The sequence below is a fragment of the Halichoerus grypus genome, chromosome 4 (genome assembly GCF_964656455.1).
Source record: "Halichoerus grypus chromosome 4, mHalGry1.hap1.1, whole genome shotgun sequence".
Taxonomy (NCBI): domain Eukaryota; kingdom Metazoa; phylum Chordata; class Mammalia; order Carnivora; family Phocidae; genus Halichoerus; species Halichoerus grypus.
In genome coordinates this window covers 180,866,226-180,886,507 of record NC_135715.1, presented here as the reverse complement: position 1 = coordinate 180,886,507, position 20,282 = coordinate 180,866,226, and the positions used below count along the sequence as shown (strand labels likewise).

The 20,282-nt window shown below is 36.9% G+C and overlaps 1 long non-coding RNA gene across 1 annotated transcript in view; it reads right to left on the bottom strand.

Annotated features, from left to right (window-relative positions):
* Window positions 1–362: 362 nt before the first annotated feature.
* LOC118535672 (uncharacterized) overlaps window positions 363–20,282 on the bottom strand; it is a 114,231-nt gene continuing 94,311 nt past the window's right edge. Inside the window, exon 3 of the long non-coding RNA XR_013446799.1 lies at window positions 363–621. This is a non-coding gene — a long non-coding RNA (uncharacterized LOC118535672). The remainder of the gene's footprint in view (window positions 622–20,282) is intronic.

Sequence of the window (20,282 nt, the reverse complement as noted above, 5' to 3'; positions counted from 1 at the left end):
TTTAAGATCCCATTCAGCCACTAATACTCCATTATGAAGAGTCCTATTGGCTAAAATTGGTATTTATATAGGCAATAAGCTTAGCAGCATATTTTCTAAGTGATGATCAAATTTAGTCTTTTTGAATGATACCCTTTGATGGCTCTATTCTGCCTATTTTGCTATGGATTCTTCCTATTATGCATGATTACATCGGCAAGCAAATGCAAACACATTTCCAAGTCTCTTAATAACTGTACTTATTAATGAGGATTGTTGCTATGGTCCCTCTCACAAGCTTAGGCATATTTATTGTCGTGCACCTTAACTCAGTATCCTTTTTGTCATCTCTTTTACTTGAAGAAATCGTTAATTATCTGATATAAAAAGCAGTGACCCGCTTTCAGTGGTATGTTTCAAGAACAACAAATAAACTTCAAATAAACTCCTGCCTATTACCAGAATGTGATTGGAGAGACGAAGACAAAAAAGAAGAAAAGACAACGCAAGGACTCATGAGGCATCTTTATTCATTGTTCACAGCTTACCTGCCCTGGGTATCCATCATGGCATGGGGGAAGAGTGATTTGAGATACATCTCACATGTGATTTTCTACAAGGTTGGAAGTGGTAAGTGGGTATCTATGGAAAAAAAACAACAACAGGGAAATAACAGGGAAGTTTTCACTTGAAAAAAAAAAAAACAGAAGTGAAATTCAACTATACTGTCTTAATAAGCAACTACTAATCATCTAGTCATATTTTTAGCAGGTTGATACTAAAGCATTATAGGTCATTCGTGTGATAGAGATTTTCTAACAACTACTATATCTAGGAATTGCATAAAACACTAGAGATAAAATTATGAGTAACCACCACTACAACCACAATAATAATAATTAACAACAACAATATAATGTCATATATTAGACCCTACATAATTGTCAAATACTCTGCCACAACCTTGCCTTGACTCTCAAAACTTCTCAATCATCTAGAGCTAGTTGCATCTTACAAAAGACGGAAAAAAGTTTTAGCTGTATGATCCCATTTTTTCCTCAGTTTGCTCATCTTTGAAATGGGAATAATAATAATAATATTACCAAATTCATTGGACTGTCCAAATGATTAAATAAACAAATAAATAAGGAAAGTGCTTAGAACAGTGCCCAGCATAAAGTAAGCACTATGTTAGGGTTTAAATATTATGATGCTGTCATATAAAGTGAATAGGTCATAGAATCAAATATAAACATAAATTAATACTATAAATTGTTTTACTTGCACACAAATTCATAGCAAAAAGCTTATGCCCTAAATTGTTAATATTAGTAATCTCCAGATGGAGAGGTGAGGATAGAGTACAAGTTACAGCCAATTTCTTCTTAATGTTTTTGCACTTAATACTTAATGTATTTTTCACTTTTTATAAAATTAGCATGGGCTCTTTTACTAACAAAAATGGAAATTTTAGGGGTGCCTGCATGGCTCAGTTGGTTAAGTGTCTGCCTTCAGCTCAGACACTGATCCCAGGGTCCTGGGATCCAGCCCCATATTGAGTTCCCTGCTCAGCAGGGGAGTCTGCTTCTCCCTCTCCCTTTGCCCCTGCCTCCTTCCTCTGCCTCTCCTGTTCTTGTGCTCTCTCTCTGAAATAAATAAAGTCTTTTAAAAAATGGAAATTTTTAATAAAATAAACTGAAATTAACAGCAATTTACTTTTTTTTAAGTTCTTATTTAAATTCCAGTTAGTTAACATACAGTGTAGTATCAGTTTCAGGTGTACAATTCAGTGATTCAACACACATACATCACCCTGTGCTCATCATAACAAGTGAACCCCTTAATCCCCATCGCCTATTTCACCATCATCCCACCCACTTCCCCTCTGGTAACAATCAGTTTGTTCTCTATAGTTAAGAGTCTGTTTCCTGGTTTGCCTCTCCCTTTTTTCCCCAGGATTGCTTTGTTTTTTAATTCCACATATGAGTGAAATCATGTGGTATTTGTCTTTCTTTGACTGACTTGTATTTCACTTAGCATAATAGTTTCCAGCTCCACCCATGTTGTTGCAAATGGCAAGATTTCACTCTTTTTGAGGACTGAAAAATATTCCATTCTGTGTGTGTGTGTGTATACACACACACACACACACACACTCACAAACCACATCTTGTTTATCCATTTATCAACTGATGGACATTTGGGCTCTTTCCATAATTTGGCTATTGTTGATAATGCTGCTATAAACATCGGGGTGCATGTATCCTTTCAAATTAGTATTTTTGTATTCTTTGAGTAAATACCGAGTAGTGCAATTGCTGGATTATAAGGTGGTTCTATTTTTAACTTTTTGAGAAACCTCCATACTGTTTTCCAGAGGGGCTGCACCAGTTTGCATTCCCACCAATACTGTAAGAATGTTCCTCTTTCTCCACATCCTCACCAATTATCTGTTGTTTCTTGTGTTGTTAATTTTAGCCATTCTGACTGATATGAGGTGATATCTCATTCTAGTGTTGATTTGTATTTCCCTGATGATGAGAAATGTTAAGCATCTTTTCATGTATCTCTTGGCCATCTGCATGTCTTCTTTGGAAAAATGTCTATTCATGTCTTCTGCACATTTTTTAACTGGATTATTTGTTTTCTGGGTGTTGAGTTTGATAAGTTCTTTATATATTTTGGACACTAACCCTTTATCAGATATGTTATTTGCAAATACCTTCTTACATTCCTATAGGTTGCCTTTTAGTTTTGTTGATTGTTTCCTTCACTATACAGAAGCTTTTTATCTTGATGAAGGCCCAATAGTTTATTGTTGCTTTTGTTTTCCTTGCCTCAGAAGACATATCTAGAAAGAAGTTGCTATAGCCAATGTCAAAGACATTACTGCCTATGTTCTCCTCTAGGGTTTTGATGGTTTCCTGTCTTATATTTAGGTCTTTAATCCATTTTGAATTTATTTTTTGTATGGTGTAAGGTGGTCCAGTTTCATTCTTCTGCATGTTGCTGTCCAGTTTTCCCAACACCATTTGTTGAAGAGACCATATTTTTCCCATTGGATATTCTTTCCTGTTTTGTCAAAGATTAATTGACCATACAGTTGTGGGTCCATTTTTAGGTTTTCTACTCTGTTCTATTGATCTATGTGTCTGTTTTTGTGCCAGTGCCATACTGTCTTGTTCACTACAGCTTTGTAATATAACTTAAAGTCTGGAATTGTGATGCTTCCAGTTTTACTTTTCTTCTTCAAGGTTGCTTGGCTATTTGGGGTCTTTTGTGGTTCCATACAAATTTTAAGATTGTTTGTTCTAGCTTCGTGGAAAATGCTATTGGTATTTTGACAAGGATTGCATTAAATATGTAGGTTGTTTTTGGTAGTGTAGACATTTAAACAATATTTGTTCTTCCAATCCATGAGCATGGAATGTCTTTCCATTTCTTTTTGTTGTTTTCAATTTCTTTCATCAGTGTTTTATGGTTTTCAGAGTACAGATCTTTTACCTCTTTGGTTAGGTTTATTCTTTTTTTTTTTTTTTTAAAGATTTTATTTATTTATTTGAGAGAGAGAGAATGAGAGAGAGCACATGAGAGGGGGGAGGGTCAGAGGGAGAAGCAGACTCCCTGCCGAGCAGGGAGCCCGATGCGGGACTCGATCCAGGGACTCCAGGATCATGACCTGAGCCGAAGGCAGTCGCTTAATCAACTGAGCCACCCAGGCGCCCTGGTTAGGTTTATTCTTAACAGTCAACAAAACAAAGAGGCAGCCCACAGAATGGGAGAAGATATTTACAAATGACACTACAGATAAACGGCTGCTATCCAAGATCTATAAAGAACTGCTCAAACCCAACACCCAAAAAAAACAAATAATCAAGTCAAAAAATGAGCAGGAGACATGAACAGACACTTCTCCAAAGAAGACATACAAATGGCTAACAGACACATGAAAAAATGTTCATCATCATTAGCCATCAGGGAAATTCAAATCAAAACCACATTGAGATATCACCTTACACCAGTTAGAATGACAAAAATTGGCAAGGCAAGAAACGACAAATGTTGGAGAGGTTGTGGAGAAAGGGGAACGCTCTTACACTGTTGGTGGGAATGTAAGCTGGTACAGCCACTTTGGAAAACAGTGTGGAGGTGTCTCAAAAAATTAAAAATAGAGCTACCCTATGACCCAGCAATTGCATTACTGGGTATTTACCCCAAAGACACAGATGTAATGAAAAGAAGGGCCATATGCACCCCAATGTTCATAGCAACAATGTCCACAAAAGCCAAACTGTGGAAAGAGCCGAGATGCCCCTCAACAGATGAATGGATAAAGAAGATGTGGTCCATATATACAATGGAATATTACTCAGCCATCAGAAAAGATGAATGCCCAACTTTTACATCAACATGGTTGGGACTGGAGGGGATTATGCTAAGTGAAATAAGTCAAGCAGAGAAAGTCAATTATCATATGGTTTCACTTATTTGTGGAACATAAGGAATAGCATGGAGGACATTAGGAGAAGGAAGGGAAAAATGAAGGGGGGGGAATCAGAGGGGGAGATGAACCATGAAAGACTATGGACTCTGAGAAACAAACTGAGGGTTTTAGAGGGGAGGGGGGTGGAGAGATGGGTTAGCCGGGTGATGGGTATTAAGGAAGGCATGTACTGCATGGAGCACTGGGTGTTATATGAAAACAATGAATTGTGGATCACTACATCAAAAACTAATGATGTATTGTATGGTGACTAACATAACATAATAAAATAAAATTTAAAGAAAAGAAAAGAAAAGAAAAGGCATCCAAATGGCAAGGAAGAAATAAAACTTTCACTATTTGCAGATGACATGATACTCTATATAGAAAACCCAAGAGATTCCACCAAAAAATTGCTAGAACTGATATACGAATTCAGTAAAGTTGCAGGATATGAAATCAATGTACAGAAATCTGTTGCATTTCTATACATCAATAATGAAGCAGCAGAAAAAAAAAATCAAGGAATTGATTCCATTCACAATTGCACCAAAAGCAATTTACTTTTTCCTTTAATCTGGAAATAAGCAAAGTTATTTTAAAAGACTATCCTGAGACATGAAGTAGGGTTTTTTGGGGTTTTTTTATGAAACAGTTTTATAATAAGTTTCTTCAAATCATCTACTCTCCCATTTGCCTGAGTTTATTTTTCTAACATAATATGTGAAAGGGTATTTTCCACATTATCAGATATATTGTTGAATGAAATAATATGCATTTCCAAAATAAAAGTTTTCCTTATGAAATTAATTTTGAAAAAAATATATGCTCTTTATTACAAATCATTTCCCCTTAGGTAATGCAAAGATGAAGCAAGTTCTATTATTTCATGCCGGCAAGATTAATATCTCAGCAATGACGGATATTCCAAGAATAACTGTAATAAACCAAAATGAAAAAGTGAGGTTGATAGCATCTTTAGTTCACCTCTGAAGTGCATGCCAAGGCAAGATGATTTCATATCCAAGGTATCTTCTTTACTGAACACATTGGAACACTCAAGAGACAAAGTTCAATAAACACATATTAACTGTTTGACCAAATGTAAGGATCAATTTTCTCAATCCATCTCACACTGCAAGGCACTGTTTCAGACTCTGTGGAATCTGATAACCCAGATTCCTCTTCCATAAACCTATAGTCAATTTGGAGCAGTAGGATTCAAATATATAACAGATCAGTAAGTATGTGGTCACTTTCCAAGCAAAGGAAATGACTTAAAAAATTCATAAAAGTAGCCTGGTAATCTATCTGATACTACAATAATTCCATGACACTGGGTGTAACTTCTTGTAAATACATTATTCTTTTGTGTATGTTGTGCATATATGGCTATTATATTCTCCCATCCTCCTTCATGAATTAGAATACCATTCTTTTATAAAATATATGAACTGTGGCTGGAGTAACTATGTTGAAAGCTAGTGAATGATCACTTACTTGAACAACTTCTCTTTTATAATGCTTCTTTGACACCTACTTTAATAGATTAGTTTTGGGTACATAGGTTCAATTCTCTCAACCCAAAAAGATGGGGCAGTTTAAATTTTTTATTGGAGTTGGCAGTACATAATCTGGGCAGGCAGTTTAGAACATTTTTATTTGGCAATGCTCTCCAAATTTATAATAATATAGCACAGTTTGATTAGGAATTTAGAATGTAGGTGCAAGTCTACTCACAGTAACTCACTTGGCGCCCACTTCAGCTGTGTGGGATGAGTATTATCTTATTACCTCCAGTTTACAGATGAGGAAAAGGTGGTTCTAGGAGATTACCAGACTTGCTCATGCTCTCAGATTGAGACACAAATTCAGTTGTTAGGGATACAGTTACGATCACTGGGTAAGAAACTAAAAGGTTATATTCACTGGCATAATAGGGACTTAACTTTTTAAAAGAAAAAAAATTTAAGTCTCCAATTACCCTAAATGTGCTTTGAAGCACAGATAGTAATGGCAAAGCTACTAATTGTTGAGACATCATTGTTTTACAATTCCCCAAATTTTTCCTCAAACTAAGAGACTCTTTGACTACAGAGAACAAACTAAGGGTTGTTGGAGGGGAGGTGGATGGGGGACGGACTAGATGGGTGATGGGTATTAAGGAAGGCACTTGTTGTGATGAGCACTGGGTGTTATATGTAAGTGATGAATCACTAAATTCCACTTCTGAAATCAATATCACACTATAAGTTAACTAACTAGAATTTAAATAAAAATTAGAAAACAAAATAAAACAAAACTAATTCTGTGTTGACTCTACCAAGAAATTCTGCAAATACAATGTCATACCTTGGATTCTACAAATATGATTATTTGGAAAGCATTAGAAAACTCCAGGAGCTAAAGAAATCCCTAAGTCAGAATGGTACACTCGATACACCCCTTTATGACAGAAAATTGTTTTCAAATATTACTACAACACTGAGGCTTAGCTGTTGATCATCTTAAAATAAGTCACATACTGCAAAGATTCTGCCCTCATTATAGACAATAAACATCTAAGTATTGACCCTGATTATGGCCAACATGTAAGTGCCTTATTCAGAGTGCTCTTGGAGTCTCTATGATGTCTTTTGATGTGCCCTTACATGCTTCAGCATCAACAGAATGGCTGCTATCACCCTAGAATCCATTAAATGGGCCATGGTGTTTCAAGGTTCATAAGCTTGGCATAAGCCCTCCCCTACCTGCACATTCTCCCCCCTGTTGCAATTAATAAACTCCTTATTCTTAAAACTCCAGTTCACTCTTGTCTTCCTCAGAGCAAACCCTCCCCATCGTTGCCTGGATTACAGTCACCGTTGTATATTTCTACCCAACCCTATACTTTTTTTCTTCTTTAGTCCTCTTGATTTCATTCATTTATTTTTTTAAAAATTTTATTTATTTATTTGAGAAAGTGAGAGAGCATGAGAGAGGGGAAGGGCAGAGGGAGAAACAGACTCCCCACAGAGCAGGGAGCCCCAGGCAGGGCTCGATCCCAGGACCCAGAGATCATGAGGTGAGCCGAAGGCAGACGCTTAACCAACTGAGCCACCCAGGTGCCTCACTTCATTCATTTATTTATTCATTCGCTCATTCAGTATTTACCTGCATGTTTTCTCCATGCCAGTGGCTGTACCAAACACAGAGGATATGACAGAGAACAAAAAAAAAGGTCATTGTCCTCATAAAACTTATAGAGTAGTAGAAGAAGACATCAAATATATAAGAAAAGTAATACATAAGATTATTAAAATTGTGACAATTATTAAAAGAGAAATTAAGGGTGCTGATGGGATTTGTGGCAGGATACAGTGGATGAGGGATTATATGAATGGCGCTTTTAGGAAAAATTGTTCAACAATAAATTTGAACTAAGAGATGTAAAGGATGAGATCCAGCCAGACACTGAAGAACTGGGCTAGAAGCAGTCCACTCAGAGTGGTCTTCAGACAAGAATAAACTTGGTGTGGCTGAGGACCCAGAGAGTACTTGGATGGCTGAGGCTCAGTGAACAAGTGGGATGAGTCTGGGGTACATTTAGTAGCTGGAATGTACAAAGACCTATTGGATTTTTTAATTTAATTCTAAAAAATGGGAAGACATTAATAGTTTTCAAGAGAGTTTTTGTTTAAAAAATATTATTGAAAGGGCTTCCAGCTCAATTTTCCATAAGTCAAATGTATCAGAATATCAATCAGCTACTTTTCCTTTCCTGTGTACTTACTCCTCAGAGCCCCTCCACCTCCAGTTCCATCCTCAGTTTAGGGCCTCTAGGTTTAGTGTACATTTGTTACCCTCTTCACTCTCATATTGGAAACTGACTTTCTTCTTTCTTCTATTAAATATGGCTATCACATTTTTATTTTCAGAATCTGTTTCCCAGATTCCTTGGCTACGCTGTCTGTGGCACATTGTATAATTAGTCCACAGCTATTTATTCTTTCCCCACCTTCACCATACTTCACTGCAGGAAAATTGTGTTCCCCCACTCCACCAATCTGGGATGATTTTGGCCAGTGGAATGTGAGCAGACATTATACCGGGTCCAAGCAGAAGTCTGAAGTGACCTTATGGTTTGGCACTCTTCAGTTCTAGAACATTTTTCTTGTATCACTTCTTTGCTTATTTCCTCCACTCCCCTTTTCTGTTCTCCTCTTATTAGTAGGATCCTTGATCTTCTGCATTGATTCTCTGGTTTTCTTAACTCTTATTTTTCTCAAACCATTGTCCTAGTTTGTTGTTGTTGTTGTTGTTGTTGTTGTTTTACTTTCCAAGAATCCACTTAGTTTGTATTGCTACCCTTCTATTGACTTTAAATCTTGGTATGAACAACTGGGTAGAGTGTGATGTCGTTTACTAAGATTCGTAGGACTGAATGAGGATATTTTGTGAGGGGGAGTGCTAAGAGTTCTAGTTCCAGTATTAAATTTAGTTACTCTTAGAGAGTGTCATGGATGCAAGAATCTGGACTCAGATTCAAGGTTTTGGTAAAAAATATTAATTTGATTTTCATGAGCATATACAGGGCAGCTAAAGCCAAGGGGATGGAAGAGATCACTGAAGGAGAGAATGTACCTGAAAAGAAATTCTACAACCACACCATTAGGAGCTCCAACAATTACAGCATGGGTGGAAGATTAGGAGATAATCAGAAAATGAGAAGTTAGGAGCAAGCTAAAAGTGAGTGTTACAGAGACCAAGAGATGAATAATAAGTCAGAGACTAGTCTTCCACATAAGACAGATGGATGTCAGTGATGCCTTAACACAAGCAGTTTCAGTGGAGTAGTTGGTAAGGAGACTTAATAGGTTGTGAAACATAAGACAACTTCTTAGAGATAGTTTTGTGAAAAAGAGCAAACTCAAAATGGTTGAAAGACCTAAATGTAGACAGGAGTCCATCAAAATCCTAAAGGAGAACACAGGCAGCAACTTCTTCAACCTCAGCCGCAGCAACTTCTTCCTAGAAACGTCACCAAAGGCAAGGGAAGCAAGGGCAAAAATGAACTATTGGGACTTCATCAAGATAAAAAGCTTTTGCACAGCAAAAGAAACAGTCAACAAAACCAAAAGACAACCGACAGAATAGGAGAAGATATTTGCAAATGACATATCAGATAAAAGGCTAGTATCTAAAATCTATAAACAACTTATCAAACTGAACACCCAAAGAACAAATGATCCAATCAAGAAAAGGGCAGAAGACATGAACAGACATTTTTCCAAAGAAGATATCCAAATGGCCAACAGACACATGAAAAAGTGCTCAACATCACTCGGCATCAGGGAAATCCAAATCAAAACCTCAATGAGATACCACCTCACACCAGTCATAATGGCTAAAATTAACAAGTCAGGAAATGACAGATGTTGGCGGGGATGCAGAGAAAGGGGAACCCTCCTACACTGTTGGTGGGAATGCAAACTGGTGCAGCCACTCTGGAAAACAGTATGGAGGTTCCTCAAAAAGTTGAAAATAGAGCTACCATACAACCCAGCAATTGCACTACTGGGTACTTACCCCAAAGATACAAATGTAGTGATCCGAAGGGGTACATGCACCCCGAAGTTTATAGCAGCAATGTCCACAATAGCTAAACTGTGGAAAGAGCCAAGAGGTCCATTGACAGATGAATGGATAAAGAAGATGTGGTGTATATATACAATGGAATATTATGCAGCCATCAAAAGGAATGAAATCTTGCCATTTGCAACAACGTGGATGGAACTGGAGGGTATTATGCTGAGCGAAATTAGTCAATCAGAGAAAGACATATATCATATGACCTCACTGATATGAGGAATTCTTAATCTCAGGAAACAAACTGAGGGTTGCTGGAGTGGTGGGGGGGTGGGAGGTATAGGGTGGCTGGGTAATAGACATTGGGGAGGGTATGTGCTATGGTGAGTGCTGTGAATTGTGCAAGACTGTTGAATCACAGACCTGTACCTCTGAAACAAATAATACATTATATTTTTTTAAAAAAAGAAGATAGCAGGAGGGGAAGAATGAAGGGGGGGAAATCAGAGGGGGAGACGAACCATGAGAGACTATGGACTCTGAGAAAAAAACTGAAGGTTCTAGAGGGGAGGGGGGTGGGGGGATGGGTTAGCCTGGTGATGGGTATTAAAGAGGGCATGTACTGCATGGAGCACTGGGTGTTATACGCAAACAATGAATCATGGAACACTACATTAAAAACTAATGATGTATGGTGATTAACATAACATGATAAAATTAAAAAAAAAATGTGGCTCCCAAAGACTTTAGTGTCAGTGGAGGTTTTTGGCCTAAATTTGATGGCTGCTTTTGTTACAAGCAAAGGAGGGGACACAGAAGGACTGAGAAAGACGGTCCTCTAAAGACAGAGGCAGTTACTGTCATGCAGCCACAAATTAAGGAATGCTGGGAGCCACCAGAAGCTGGAGGAGGCAAGGAAGGATCCTCCCCTGGGGCCTCCAAGGGAGCATGGCCCTGCTGCACCTTCATCTCCAACTTGGGGCCTCCAGACTGTGAGAAAATACATTTTTGTTGTTTTAAGTCATCCAGTTGTTGGTAATTAGTTACGGCAGCAACGGTGAACTAACACTGCAACATACACAAAATTTGAAACTTTTGAAAAACTAGAAGTTGCTGAGTTGTTTTTGTTTTGTTGGTTTATTTTCCCTCAGTACTTCTTAAAATTAATCAGACATCATCTTCTAAATACTTTACTATTAAATCTTTTGGATTTATACCTTCTACATTCATGGCCCTCCCTTTTCTTTCCTTCTTCCCTTCCTTCCCTCCCTCCCTCCCATCCTTCCTTCCTTCCTTCCTTCCTTCCTCTCTCCCTTTCTTTTTCTTTCTTTCTTTCTTTCTTTCTCTTTCTTTCTCTTTCTTTCTCTTTCTTTCTTTCTTTCTTTCTTTCTTTCTTTCTTTCTTTCTTCTTTCTTTCTTTCTTTCTTTCTTTCCTTTTGTTCTTTCTTCTTTCTTTCTTTCTTTCTTTTCTTTTTTTCATAGCTTAAGGATTTGTTATCTCTGGGCTGGAATTGCAATACCTTCCCTGTCTTCAGTCTCTCTAGCAATTCCCATTTCAAGCAGAGCACCCTTCCCCTACCACCACCAATCACATATGATCAGACTGTCCTTTTCCCAGTAGCTGAGAAGAGATTGAGTTTAGTATATCTCAAGGCGAAGCTAATAGGATAATGCTTTGTATTCCATAACTGTAGGTTTCTTTCAGCATAACAAAATGCAAAGTTATCAGCCAATTACCCTAAAATTAGATTTCAAAATATGCATACATAGCCTGCCGTAGTCGTTTCTTCTTTCAGTACCTCCCAGGTAACAGGAAAGATGGAAGGTGTGGGGGTGTATTGGTTTTCTAGGGCTGCTATAACTAATTATTGCAAGCTCCATGGCTTCAAACAACAGAAGTGCATTTGCTCACAATTGTGATGAGGAGATGTTCTGAGGCATGGGGTCAGGCAGACTTGTCTCTGGGACACTGAGCAGCGCACCGAGTTCCCTCATCTCCTCATCTGTGAAATAAGAGTAATACATTCCTAATCTATAAATCGATTAGGGGAATTAAAGGAGATAATCCAGGTAAAGACTGTAGCTCAACAGATTGCAAACATTCTGTGAATACTAGTTATTGGTAATATTTAGCACAGAAAGTGTTTCATGAATATTAGCTATGACATTTTTTTGTTTTTTGGGTTTTTTTGTTTTTTTTTTTTATGATACAGCAGTAATCAGTTCAGACAGAGGTTGCATGGCCTTCTAAATGAGAGTGCAAACCCTAGAATCAGACAGAGCTTATTTGAATCTTAGCTCAACCAGTACTGCCTTGGACTAGTTCCTTAACTTTTTGTAAGTACTAGTGTCCTCATATCTAAAATGGAATTATTAGTGGCAACCACCCTATAGAGTGACTATGAATATCAAAAGAGAGAAGTCAGTAAAGGACTTCATATAGACCTTGCACCTAAGAAATAATTACAAAATGATAATTATTAAAATAATACCACCATTTACTCAGTTTCAACTAAGGATCAGACCCTATGCCAAGTCTTTTTGTACATTATTTCCTTGAAGTCCCCAAACAATTTGATGAGTTAAAGACTGTCATTATCCTCATTTCGTAGTTGAGAAAACAAAACTCTTTAGTGACTTGTCCGAAGTTGCAGAGTTACTAAGTAAAGGATGGAACTCAAGGTCAAGCCCACAGGATCTACACACCAGAACTTAGCCTCTTAAACACCCAGCCAACCATATATAAAGCATTTAATAGACTATAGTAGAATAGACCATCTGCCCCTGAGCACATTCACTAGAGAACTATTTCAAGCACTCAAGTCCTCATGCTAAGTGAAGGGTCAGTAATCCAGAGAAAGGACATCTTAGTGAGAGGTTAGAACCTGCATCTGATACTTTAGGGCTTTGCAGAGATTGAAGATGAGGCAGAAAACTGCTTTGAGCTACAAAACCAACAAACTAGACATCCAGAAAGAAAAAAAACAAGGACTCGGTGCCTCAAAAAGAAAGAAGCCTGGGTCCAAAGAAAGATCAATTATTGTAAAAAGCTGCAATTTATGTGAATCCTATTTTATGTCTCCATACACATCAGATGATCTCTCCCCTCAAGGATATTCTCTCTGAACTTATGCACCATGGAATCTGTTATTTTTATAAAAATCAAAATAATGCATAGTGTATCTATACATAAAACATCAACAAGAGAAGTCTTGGAGTATTACAGTATTTTTGATTACAGATTTCAAAGATTATTATTTATATATCTGCAGGCTAAAGGAGATAAGAGACAAAACAAATGTTTCTAGTTTTGAGTTTTTCTTAATAAAAGCCAATCAAATCTAATTTCTTAGATATTAAATGAAGGGAGACAAGCTTATTGTCACATATGTCAAAAATATAAATCATATAAATTTCTCCTTGCTGCTTTCCCTAATCCATGTATTCCCATTCTGAATTATATATTTACAATAGGAAGACCAGCTCCTAGTTATTCACAAATTGGCATTTTCTTTCATCAAATTTTAAACTTTTATCACCATTATACTATGTAAGAAGCCCTGAGAATATTCCCTTTGTTAATTCCCTATTCCTAAAGACTAGACTGTTTCCAAATACTATTTGGTACCAGCTGAGTCACCTCCAAGTACTTTCAGGCAGTTGATTCCAGAGCCTTCTATTCATGAAAGCCACCAAAGACATCAAGCAGCTGTACCCTGGGAAGTTGCCATGGCAACGTGTGAGCATGACCCCACAGACGCAGATGCAAGTTTGGTCACATCCACACAGTCAACAAAAAGGCAGCATACAACACTCAGCTGCCAGAGTATAGACTCAGCACACGAGCCTGGAAGGAACATCAAAGGTGAGCAATATACATACTTCACCAACTGTGGGTTCCAGTAGCCTGGGATTATCCTGAATCCCCTTTTTCCTGTACCTCAATATCCAATTATCTCAATATCCACATATAGGCAATTTCCATATACAATTACATATTTACTTACACATAAAATATATGTCCTCCTATATTTCTTTCTCCATGTCCACCACCTTGGACCAAACCATTGTGACCTTTCACCCAGATGCAATAGTCTTTGGTATATCACCTGCTCTCCTGCAATGTTCTGCACTCCTCACACAACTCCAAGGATGAGCTTCTTCATCCGGATGTTGATTTCAAAACACCACTCTCCACTACAGGAATCAGGTTTGGACAGGGAAAACAAGGTGAACCTGAGACATTCGTGCTAAAAATTAAGGAAGTGTTCAAAAACTGATGGGGACATGTTGAAAGGCAAATGAGCCAGCTTGAAAGAGTTCCCACTGACCAAACATAAGATAATTTCAGTTTCAAAATGAATAGCAGCACAAATTCTAAACCATTGATAAAACCAAATCTGAGTTCATGCTGAGAATAAATGAGTATAGACATACATAAACATTTTTTAAAAGTATGAAATAAGAAGAGTTGATACTAATGTAAAATGTATAAAAGAATTATTAAAAAAATTTTTTTAAGATTTTATTTATTTGCGAGAGAGAGAATGAGAGACAGAGAGCATGAGAGGGAGGAGGGTCAGAGGGAGAAGCAGACTCCCCGCTGAGCAGGGAGTCCGATGTGGGACTCAATCGCGGGACTCCAGGATCATGACCCGAGCCGAAGGCAGTCGCTTAACCAGCTGAGCCACCCAGGCGCCCAAGAATTATAAAAACCAACCATCATCATAATAATTGATTCAGATAAGAATTGATATTAATGCTAATATTGCTGAGTACAAGTTTAATAGAAAACAGGTTAGTTATGGGTTCTCAAAGCATCTCCCAGGAAAGAGAAAAATAACTTTCCAGTGGAGAACTCTAACAGATACCACCTTAACCAAATAGTCAAACTTAGCATCACCAATAAATAAGACAAACTGCCATCATAGATCTGGTGATGTGCTGCAGTGAGAAGGTCATAATTTCTGTATTATTCCTGTGAAAGGACATCACTTCTGTGGGATTCCTGCCAAAAATGCATTGCCTGAATCTAACCATGCCAAAGTATCATGCCAAAGACCCTGAGTTTGTATCTCAGCTGCCTGTACTTTTCAAAACATCCATGTCATGAGGACAGAGACTGAGAGATCTGTTTCAGACCAAGAGAGACGAAGGATACATGGCAACTAAATGGAGTATTGGCCCTAGAAGGAATCCTGAATCCGAAACTAGAATTAACTGTTATCAAAGACATTAGAGAGACAGTTGGAGAGATTGAAATATGCTCTGTGTGTTAGGTAATAGTAGTGTATGAATGTTACATTTATTGAATTTGGTAATTTCATTTGATTATCTAAGACAGAGTGTTTTTCTTTGGAGACTGAACTACCTAGTGGTAATACGTTATGCAGTTTATGACTTAACATCCAGATGACTCAGTAGTAATAGCAATAATAATAGTTACTTATGTAAAGAGAGAAAGAACAAATATGGTAAATCACAAAGCTAGGACAAGCATATAAAGAAATTCATTGTACCATCCTTGCAATTTTTTGACTTTTTTTTTCAAAATAAAAAGTCAAAAACTTAAAAACCAATCTTATTAAAATATAAATCTTTCTGGTTGCTTCTTTTAAACTCTTTCAATAGCTTTCCATTTCTATTTAAATAAAATTAATTTCCTAAAAGGTTCTGACTACTCCAGCCTCATCCTAAAGAAAATCTGTGATCACACTGGGCTTCTTTTATTTTCAAGAAAATGTTAAGGATTTTTATCCTTCACAGATGCTCTTTTCTGTATTTGCAGAGTTAGTTTCCTTCCCATCTATCTTATCATCTACCTCTATGACTCCTTTTTCTTTCTTTTCTTTTATCTATTTTATAAAACTCCCATGTTAATGAACATTAGCTCCTTGGAGAAGTTTTCACTGACCACTCCACCCCATCCCCAGTTTTGACTATCAGAGTCCCTCTCCTATTTCCTTGGAACTCAGCACCTCACCTATCTCCTTAGCACCACAGCATTTTCAAAATTGACAATCATTCTATTCAGTTCTCTCTTTATTGGTTTGTCATCATGGCCATTTGAATTTGTCTTTATGCTTGAAAATAGCAGGAACCATTACCACCTTGTTCTCTTCCTTATTCCTACCCCAGTGCCTTCAACAGAGCAGGAACACCTGAAAGAATGGATGCATTTAGATATCTGTTTGCCAACTGCTGGCACAGGAATGGGCAAGGTGAATATGTATGACCTTCCACTCATTCCTTTCTATTCCATCTCTTTAAGAGCTCAGTAGTTGCAATGGGGCTTCTCTTTCCAGCCTTTCCTCCCTGGACCTTAGACTAATGGTCCCCAGAAGGTTATTCAGAGTTTCCTGCTCTGCCTTATAGATCAGCTTGAGAAATACAGCTCTAACGAGGTCGACCTTTAATGCTTGAATTCTCTACATAACAAAGTGATTTTACAGCCTCTGACATTTGAAACTAACCCATCCTGGGATGGTCCATTCCACTACTGAATAGCTTTAAGCATTGGAAAGTTCTTTTCTCTTGGTTCCCTTCCATTTACACTTATACTATCCATAGTGATTATCCCACTCAGAAGAAATGAGTCCTTTTATGTGATAACACTTCCCATACTTGTTGGTAGTTCTCCTTTGTCTGTGAGGGTTCTTTTCTCTGAACTTTTCCTCTTCAGTGTCTTCTCCCTTGGTCTAATGAAAAGCACATCTCTTTTCTTTTGGGGGAAATTAAATGCATATTTCTACTATATTGGAATATTTTCTCAGATGTCTATATGGGAAAAATATATTTTCTCTGTGGCCCTGCTCTAAATTAAAGCAAATATGAAAAGAATTTGATATGTGATCCTTCTCTTTTAAGTTAGTCAAATAAATATGCTTTCTACAAGAAAGCTAAGACCATATTCCCTCTCTGAGCTATTTTTTGAAGGTTTTATTCAGCTACATTCTCTCTTAAGTTTTCTCTTATTGTGACTTAGTGTATAGAAAGTAAATAATTGCCCACATCTAGAAGAAAGACACTAACATTTTGACTACTGACCTTATATCACCAATGCATTAATATATCATTTCCTCCTGCTTATCCTACCTATCATCTAGGTATGAGTGTCCCCATTTTTCAGATTAATAAATATAGGGGTTAAATCATTTGTTCCTAGACACACAGCTAATAAGTGCTAGAGCTTTTATTTTTACCTTCATTTCATATCAAGCTGATCTGAATGAAATAAAAAAAGGAATTTTAAAAAATATATTGTAAATAAATTAGCCAGATGTCAGTACTAAAAATTGGAAAATAGGATAGATAAACAACTAAAACAGATGATTAAGTGTAATATGGAAAAGAAGATCTAGAAGTAATATTTGACCACAAGTAAAATTTTAGCACATTCATTTCTAGTGGTTGAGGGAGAATTGATGTTGGCGGAGAGGCTATGAAGAATGGAGGTGATATAATGTTTTAGGTGGTACTAAAACATAAAAATGAAAGACAGCATCTAATTCTTTGGCAAGTCAGATCCTTATTACAATAGTGTGTCTAATATTGGTCATCAGCTTTTAAAAGATTCTAGAACAACTGGAGAGAGTCCAAGGAATACAAACAAAAGTAATGAAATTGACCAAAAAAAATCTAGTAGAATAAGGCACTAAAATTACTTGCTAAATGAATACACAAATTAATGAATAAAATTGGCTGTTTAACTGGAACAAAAAATACTAAAAGGGTGACCTGATTATAATCTTCAAGAATCGAACAAAGTCGTTCTTTTCATCTTGTGGGTATTTTAAGAGGTCCCAATAAAGGAACTTGTCATTAGACTTTAAGAATAAGTTCTTTATCATCAAAATGATGCAATAGTGAAATAGATCTTCATGTAAGTGGTGGATATTCAAAAACAATTAAGAAAAGTATAGAAAATCATTTGTTATAAAGGATTTGGGCTTTTGAGGTCAGAATGCATAGGTTTAGACTGTAAGTTCTACAGTTCTTTAATTTCTGGTATAACAGTTGAACCTGACTTAGAATCACAAAGCTGGAAAGAATCTTAAAGGAATATCTACCCAGCAAATTCTCAGTTCTTTCCATTTTGGTAATTTTGTATGGATCTGTTTTTTTCTCTCCTGTTCTCTCTCTCTCTCCTTTTAGAAGCAAATCAACTTTTTTTTTTATTATTATTGTTTACGTACTAAAGCTGAAAAGGAGTAAAATGAGAAGAAAGTAAAAAGTACCAGAAAGTATGTTTAAAAAGTGCTCAAGCTTAGTCTAAAAGGGAGAAGGAACATAACCAAGAAGAGAGAAGGGAGGGCATATTACAAATTGTACTCTTTCTTTCCCTCTCATCACTTTTTGGAGCATGTCGACCTGTCCTTGAAAGCACCTCACTGAAGGACATGGTAATTTAATACACTCACAGTCTTTAAAATACATCCCTCTATCACTAAAGATCTCTACAGAATTCCCATGGAATATATTCCTAATTTCAAGAATTACTGACAGCAAAAATAGCATATTAATATTAATGAGAGTAATAAGTAGCTTCTGTGTTAGTCAAGGGCCTCTGAAAAACAGAGGTCAAGACTAATGCAGTGTGCAAGAAAATTTCAGGGAATACACCTATGAAAGTAAATGGGAACAAAATGGGGAGATGTTGGGAAAGCCATCAGATCACAATGCATTTTGGATCCCAAGTGAAAGAGAGAAGCAAGAAAGGAAGCTTGGGTGGAAGCACTTGAAACTGCAATGCAGTTTTAAGGAAAATTCAGCAAGGCTGTTGAAGAGTCCTTGAGCCAAAGTCACCTGTCAGAGGAAACCAACTCTCCCCCATCTCCCAGGAGTGGTCCTACCTTAGCATCCCTGCCACATTGTCATCGGCACTAACACAGCAATACATTTCAGAGCCATTAGCAGAGAATCTAAATCGGTTTCACTCCCTGAGTTTAAGATCTGAGGGGCACATTTCCATGTCCACCAAGGCCATGGTTTCTTGTTTCCTAACCATGTCACTCACTGTGTTGAGTGTACTCTGCAATGTCACTGGATATTCACAGAAGTTGTTCAATATCAACAGTGACTAAATGGTAAAGAATAGATATCAATCCATATCTGACTCACCACTCTGTGCTCTTAAAGCCCTCTGTCTACCTCCCACTAGACTATTCTACCTCTTTCTATGCCTTACCACCCTGATTACACTTTAAAAATTTCCAAAGTGAATAATCTAAGCTATAATTTAGAGCTATTTCTGCTTGCTTTTCATTGTGATACAGAGGGAAAGAACAGTTCAATCTAACCCTTCAAATACTTCAAAAGTATACTTTGGCCATCTGTTCTCTCTGATGAACACCATAAATTCCCTTAATTGGTTTGCACAGAATTTGTGAACTCATACCTGCATTATCACCATTTACTTATAATTATGTATTCAGTAGCACCTTTCGGTTCTATTATACTCACAATTCTGATTCATTGTTGTTTTAGGTTTTTCTTATTTCTGGGAGTCTTGAACACAACCAGCATTTACCTCCCGTGTAATACTTTCCTCTTGCTGTCCTTAAGAGTATTTTACTTTTGCCTTTTTCAAATATTATTTCAATTTCTTGCCTTATTTTTAGTGATTGCTTTTGCTTTTATCACTTACATGACATCTTGATCCTATTTGTAAGTTTTAGGACTACTACTTGTGTTCATTCCTTCTGAGATTTTAATCTGGACACAGAAGATCCAAGCACCAAATTTGCAAGCAAAGACTCCACCAGTTAAGTTCTTTTCCCAAATATGGCTCTGATTCTCTTCTGGAGTATGACTTCATCAACTGCCTAATAAGGAGTAATTAAGTATTTTCATTTATTTTATTTTTAAAAATTATTTTCATTGAGGTATAATTGACATACAGTAAGTCAATCTTTTTAAAATTCAACTCTGTGAGTCTGGGCAAACAGATCAAGTCATGTATACAACACCACAATCAAGATATAGAACAGCTTCATCAACCTCAAAAATTGCCCTGTGCAACTTTGTTGTTAACCCCTCTCATACCATCAGCTCCTGGTAACTACTTACTTCTCTTTCTCTGTGTGGTATTGGATTTTCCAGAATACTATATAAGTAGAATCAGATGATATGTAAACTTTATGTCTGGACTTTTTACCTAGTATAATAGGATTCATCTATGTGGACAGCTCATGATAGTAAGGAAAATAGAAAATTAGATGCATTGCATTAAGATTAATTTTGGTAAATTTAT